At 57.7% G+C, this 7,138-nt stretch overlaps 1 protein-coding gene across 1 annotated transcript in view; it reads right to left on the reverse strand.

Annotated features, from left to right (window-relative positions):
* The window catches only part of LOC128837290 (alpha-1,6-mannosyl-glycoprotein 4-beta-N-acetylglucosaminyltransferase-like), a 33,166-nt gene extending 26,028 nt beyond the window's left edge, over positions 1 to 7,138 (reverse strand). The window contains exon 1 of the mRNA XM_054028340.1: positions 6,525 to 7,138. The gene's annotated coding sequence lies outside the window, so the exon portion shown is untranslated. The remainder of the gene's footprint in view (positions 1 to 6,524) is intronic.

Consider the following 7,138-nt stretch of genomic DNA (forward strand, 5'->3'; position numbering starts at 1 on the left):
CCATGGCCCCCTGACTGACCTGAGGGTCATGCCATGGAGTTGCCTCCCTGGAATTTCGTAACTGTGGAACGCTGGGAATGGGCTTCTTTCCTGTGGGAAGCAGGTTGCTTTGGGCCCACTGGACCCAGAAGAGCCCTGAGGTGGCCATCTCTGCACGGGGCAGCCCTCCTTCCACACAGCCAGGGGTAGCAACAGTGTTCAATGAACAGCGAAAGCCTGGGGCGCAGTTCAGCAGAGGGTGACTGGCGCGCTGGACTGCCGAAGACACAGAGCCCGGCTTATAATCTCTCAGTAGGGGCTGAGCACAAGGCAGGCTCACTGGTGCAGGCAGGGCAACTGGATACACAGGTGCAAACTGCTGCTGGCAGGGGTTTACCCTGTCCACACTGCGGGGTCTGCACTGGCACAGCTATCCCAGTGGCTGAAATGGGGACAGATCCCCGGTGTGGGTGAGGCCTGAGCCCAGCGTGTAATGTGTGTCACCTGAATCTAACGGAACTGCCGCGTCCAGCAAACAGGTAGTTCCCACAAACCCCTTCCAGCTCCCCAGTCCGGGCCGGCTCCAGGCACCAGCGTAGCAAGCAGGTGCCTGGAGCGGCCAATGAAGAGGGGGCGGCACGTTCGGCAATTCAACGGTGGGGCCGTCACTCCCTCTCGGAGCAAAGGACCTGCTGCCAAATTGCCACCGTAGAATGAAGCCGTGGTAGAGCTGCCGCCGATTGCAATCACGGCTTTTTTTTTTTTTTTTTTTCTGCTTGGGCGGCAAAAATGCTAGAGCCAGTCCTGTCCCCAGTGCTGCTTTTCCTTTCATTGGATTTGGGGGGAGGGACCCAGGAATGGGCATGGCATAGACACATGTGGATGAGAGAGCCCATCTTGAACACTGCCCAATCCTACGGAAATAGAGGCTTTGCATTTCTCTTGCCGTTTTAAAGCCAAGAAATGCCCCAGACCTGGAAGGCCAGAGAGCGAAGCTCTAATCAGGGAGACTCCACTGATGCCATAAAACCTCCAGCCCTTTTAGGGCCCCCATAAGCAGCCAGGAGCCAGCACCATGTTGGACACACGGTGTGTGTTTCTAGGGCAAGGCAGTGGAACAAACTCATTTGGCATTGGTATTACTTTACAATGGAGCCATCTCCAGTTACCCGACGACAGGTGGAGAGTGATGGTCAGTGGTGTGGATTTCAATTTTAAAGGGACAGCAGGCTTCCTTGAGAAGAGCTTTGGGGCCTGCTCCTGCTCTGTTGTGGCCGTGTAAACGCAGAATAATTTCACTGAACTAGCACTTCACGCTGCTAGGATGGAGCCGAATCCGGCCCGCAGCGCTCTATGGAGGTGCCCTGGGGCGTGCTCTAGACTGAGCCAGAGTCCTGCTGCTCTCACCCTTCCGACCTGCCAGTTCCGTTCAAGTCACTGAACATCTACACAGGTCCCCTGCCTCTGGGTGACACACAAGGGCAGGTAAAGAGTCCCCTGGATTGATGGAGCTGGAATTGCTCCATCATTAGCAACAGTGCGGAGAGCATGGACCCCAGGCAGAGATGGATCCCTGTGCCGGCGGCGCTGGGCAGGAATCACTGCCCCAATCCAGCATTTGGCTCGAGGGGGAGATTCGCACCGCAGGGGGGCAAATCTGATTTCCTCCCCGCTAATCGGATGTTTGATTTTTATCCCGTCTTCCTTCGCTTCCTATTTCTCTGCACTGAATCTCCCTTTATAGTTTCTCTCTCACATTTTCCTGGTGAGACAGATGTCTCATCCCGTCCTCTAAAGGCACTGGGAGTCCTCCCTGTACCCTGTGCTAATCCATCAGTAACTCATCAGTGTTCAGACAAATGCTCACCATGAGAAGGCGTCCTGTCCCTTTAAACGCCGAAGGAAGGCAGACAGACGGCCAAATTCAGATTAACTTGTGATCTCTAGAACAAAAGCCCAGATCCTCCATGGTATTTAGGTGCTTAACTCCCATTGGTTCCATGGCCATTAGGAGTGCAAATACCTTTGGAGGCTCTGGCCCAAAGGTCCATTAGAGAGAAGCTGTGAAAGTGGCCAGGGAACAGGTGGGTGAGATCAAAGGGAGCAGCTCTTATAACTGAGTTTGTCTACACAGCAAAAAAGCCCCACAGAAGCGAGTCTCCAAGCCTGGCTCACCTGATTCACACTGGTGGGGCTAAAAATAGTAGTGTAGCCGGCTAGACGCTGACACCTGGTGAGCGGGAAGGGTCTCAGGGCCCAGGCTCCAGGCAAAGCCCAACGGTCTACACTGCCGTTTGATCCCGGCTCTGAGCCTTGCTGCAGCAGGCCTGTGCTTGCTGGGTGGCTGTACCCTGCATAGCCCCAGGCGGAGGATGACGCAGGACACTGGAGATGAGATGCGCCGAAGCTGCCTGCCAGCAGGGTCTGATCAGAGATAAGAGACGTGTCAGAGAAGTGTAAGATGATGTTCCGCTAAGGCCATGTATGGCGCTTAGCTAGCTTGGTGTTTACAACGGGGCAGGGTAGCTGTTACGCAAGCCTCTCTTATTGCCTAGGGTTACCACACGTCCGTTTTTTCCCGGACATGTCCGGCTTTTTAGCAATCAAACCCCCATCCGGGGGGAATTGCCAAAAAGCCGAACATGTCCGGGAAAATGCTGGCCGGGCACTTCTCCTCCCGCGGCTGCTCTGCTCCTCCCCTGACTCTTCGGCTCTGTTTAAGAGCCGAGCTGCCCGAGCGCTATGGGCTTCAGGCAGCCCCCTTGCCTCCGGACCCCAGCCGGGCACTTCCCCTCCCGGGCTCCAGCAGCGCAGGGTCCAGAGGCACGGGGGCTGCCCAAAGCCGGTAGCACTGGGGCAGTTCGGCTCTTAAACAGAGCCGAAGAGTCAGGGGAGGAGCAGAGCCTCCAGCCGCGGCGGCTCTGCTCCTCCTCTGATTCTTCGGCTCTGTTTAAGAGCCGAGCTGCCTGAGTGCTACCGGCTTCGGGCAGCCCCCATGCCTCCGGACCCTGCGCCGCCGGAGCCCGGGAGGGGAAGTGCCCGGCCAGGCGCGCAGGGTCCAGAGGCATAGGGGCTGCCTGAAACCCAAGCGCTACTGGCTTCATGGTTTGCCGGGCAGCCTCCAGACCTTGCACCCCCGGCTGGGCGCTTCCCCTTCCGGGCTCCAGCTGCGCTGGGGAAGCGCCGGCTGGGGGCGCAGGGTCTGGGGGCTGCCCGGCAAACCGTGAAGCCAGTAGTGCTCGGGCAGCCCTTTTCGCGTGACTGGGAGTGGGAGGGAGGAGGGGGCAGAGTTGGGGCGGGGCTGGGGCGGGAAATGGGCAGGGCCAGGGCCCCGTGGAGGGTCCTCTTTTTTTATTTGTTCAATATGGTAACCCTATTATTGCCTACCGTGACATTCTCCTTCTAGTCAAACATCTTAGTGCTGTTGCTTAATGCCCGACTGCAAGGTGCTCAGGTACCAAGGGCATGCGGGTGGGCTGGAACCTGTGTAGTCTAGCATACTACTGCACCCATTCGCTGGGTGGGATTTCACAAAGACCTCCCCAGGGACATGAACCAACCTGCAGCCTCTTCTGAGGGGCAGCCGGAGCCTGCGCAGCTCCAGAATCACAGTCAGAAAAGGCCCGTTCCAGGGACTCCCCCTGTAGGCTGTGCCATTGGCAGGGTGACAGGCAGAAAGACGCATGGCCATGCTTGGGGACCTCAGCCAAGAACCAGTTTTCAGGGCAGAAGGCAACATTCTCTTCCCCGGTCTTTCAATCCTGCCAGCCGGGCCCAGAACAGACCCCTGGGGGAGCCTTCTCGATTCCACCCCAACTGAGCCACCCAGTGTGAGTGCCTGTGGTTTTCAGGCAGTGTGGTAGTACTGGTGTCTCCACTGGCACTGGAGGTGGCGTTCCCAGCTCAGACAGACATGCCTGCACTAGCTCTCAGTGCATTAGTGTGCTGACCTAACATTGGAGCCAGGGCAGTGTAAGGGGGTGGATGGGGCTAGCCGCCCTGCCTACACTCCTGCCCGAGTCCCTAGGTACGTTCCCCAGTGGGTGAAAATTAGACTCTCAATTGCGTGTGTCTATTTGCCCACATAACGGTGAGGTGGTTTGAAAATGAGGCCCTTCACCTGTCCATGCCTCAGTTTCCCCATCTGAAAACAAGGACAGTGGGGTGGCAAGAGCGGCTAGCGGGGGCTACATTTTCACATGCAACGATGGCCGAGCCAATGTAGAGCCACGATCCTACAGGCAGCCCCCCGCAGTTGGGTGCAGGGAAATGCAGGCACAGCTAACCAGCAAGGTGACAGGTGCACTGGGAACGCACTGAGGGCAAAGCCCTTAGAACATGGACTATGCTGTAAGTCTCACCAGTACCTGGCATCTAGCTGGAAGCTCTCATGCTTAAAGCACTGTTCAAACACCAGCGAACCCTCCCCTCTGGAAGGGGATTTGCTTTTCCTTTGCCCGGTGACTCATTCACTCTTCAAAGCCAGACAGGAAGCGGCTCTCGGCTCTCGCAGACTGTTCTGAGCCACCCCTGCTCTCTGTTGCCTTTCCCTGGGCTGTCTCGCCTACCAGGCCCCTGCTGTAGTGGGCCCCGCCATTTCCCATAGCGAGGGGGGAGCTGCTGGATTGCAAGCAGTGGGCCTGCTCTGTAATGCCAGGAATGGATCCCTCCCTCCAGGGACCCCAGCAGCCTCTGTGGAGCCATCCTTGGGCTGAATGCTCTTCTCCAGCTTGCCTGAACTCCAGAGGTCTCGCACGCAGTTGCCTGTGCACCCCACATTGGGCTCTCCTCTCTCCCCATGTTCATGGAAGCCCAAGCGGGTGCCAGAGCCTGTCGCTCTGTGCTGTGGTGTCGGGGAGCCCTGCCCAGCTCTGCCCAGTGGGCTGAGCCCGGCCCCCATTGGCCTCTCGCTCTCACAGCGCAGGAGCTTGTTCTATTTGTAATAGGGTTACCATATTTCAACAAGCAAAAAAGAGGACGGGAGGAGCCCCGCCCTAGCCCCGCCCCTGCCCCTCCCACTTCCCGCCCCCCCAGAACCCCCAACCCACCCCCGTTCCTTGTTCCCTGACTGCCCCCTCCTGGGACCCCTGCTCCTAACTGCCCTCCAGAACCCCACCCCCTACCTAAGACTCCCTGTTCCTTGTCCCCTAACTGCCCCCTCCTAAGACCCCCCCCAACTGCCCCCCAGGACCCTACCCCCTACCTGTACCCTGACTGCCCAAAACTTTCTCCACTCCCCCCAAAAAGCCCCCCCCCGTTTCTTGACTGCCCCCTCCAGACCTCCCTGGCCCCCTTACCCTGCTGCTCAGAACAGGGTGTTGGGCTCTGTGCCAGCCGGACACATGGCTGAGCTCCCCAGCACAACAAAACCCGGTCCCTGGCCCTGCACAGTGCTGCTGGACCGGGCTGCAGGAGGAGGAGCTGCCGGCTCAGAATGCAGGGAGGGAGGAGGAAGCTGCTCCGGAGTCCAGCCCGGGACTTTCCTGCAGCCCTCCCAGCCGCTCGCTCTGCTCTGCCGGGGGAGGGGGGAAATCCCGGACATTGTGAGTGCTTTACAAATTCCCCCCCGGACGCTATTTTTAGTACAAAAAGGAGGACATGTCCGGGTAAATCCGGACGAATGGTAACCCTAATTTGTAAGCCTGTGTTAAAGCGCCCAGGGCTCGTCCTGCCCTTGGGGACAGCTCCCTGCACTTCCTGGGGGGGTCAGCAAGGCCCAGCGGCTGGGGCTTTGAGCGCAGCCTCTCAGCTCTGGGTCTCTGCTTTAACTCCGGCCCAGGTCCCCAGGGAGGTACAAGAAGGTGAAAAACCCAGCGAGCCACAGCCAGCTCCCAACCCCAGCCCGGCCGCAGCCAGATCCCAACCCCAGCCCGGCTGCAGCCAGCTCCCAACCCAGCCACATCCCACAAGGCCCCTGCTCCTCCCAGAGGGTCCAGCTGACGTGGGCACAGAACCCAAGCCCTGCGGTCTCTCCCCTCCCCCAAGCAATAGGGCAGCGGGGTCAGTCACATTCCCCGACCCTTGCAAAAACCAGCCATTGGGGTGTGACATGCCAGCCAGACCAATGAGTCACCCCTGCCCTGCACCCTGGGGTGCCCTTTCCACTGTATTGCTCCTGTCGCCTCCAACAGGGACCCTTCAGCATGGAAATCACTCCCAGCCATGTCTGCATGTGCTGCAGGCAGCCAGCCACACCTGGGCTCTCACAGAGTGACCCCAACATACCCCCTGTCCCACAGTTCCCCCCAGAAATGCATGTCCTGTAGTGCCCAACCCCCTCCTGGCTGGGCAGTACTAATATCCTAAGTCCGTTATTCCTTTAAGGGAAGAATATGCACCCGAGTTGTTACCCCAAATGGAGTTACCCAGACACGACTGGAACATGCTGGATTAGATCAAACAAGTGTATTACGTACAAAGAGAGATTCTCAATGAGTACAAGCAATGAGGCAGAAAAGTCAGACACAGTTACAAGAAAAATAAAGATAAAACGCTTCTGGTGCCCAACTTAACAGTCTATTAGATTCAAAACCAAGTTTTCTCACCACGTGCTTTCCACAGTCTGACCGACCAACCTCTTCAGGGTGGGACCCCTCCTCCAGATCCAACAAACGCTACCTTCGTCGCTTCAGGTGCAGTGAATGCAATGGGCAGGGAAAGAGAGAGGGGTGCCTGAGGGGGATCTGCCCCTTCCTTTTATAGTCCTGTCCCCCTTTGAGAAGCATTTCCCGATGGGAGCGAGGCGCCAGGCAGGCTGTATGGGTGGGAACTTCATGCCGGTTCTTTGCTAAGATGTCAATTTTTTGCTCCTGCCAAAGAATGGCCACCTAGTAGGTAGCGATCCATCGGTCCTGTTTACACCTGGCTGAGGCGTCAGCTCGCTCTTTGTTTCCGAGGAACTGGTTCAACCACTCCCCAGACTTCTCTGGACAACGTGCTTCTAGCCGGGAGCTCAGCTTGTGTTTAGCAGGTCACAGGTCACACCGCTCCGTGCACATTGCATCGGATTATTGATCAGCAAATTATGAGTTGTGAACTGACCCACCACAAGGCGTCCCTTGCACGGACATTAGTACAAAGTGAACACAGCCATTGTATTCTGTCACACCTGGTTAAGGCCAAGGACAGGGAGGTGAGCCCTGGGGCACCCACGCAGAGA

Source organism: Malaclemys terrapin, chromosome 4 (assembly GCF_027887155.1).
Source record: "Malaclemys terrapin pileata isolate rMalTer1 chromosome 4, rMalTer1.hap1, whole genome shotgun sequence".
NCBI classification, from domain to species: Eukaryota; Metazoa; Chordata; order Testudines; family Emydidae; genus Malaclemys; species Malaclemys terrapin.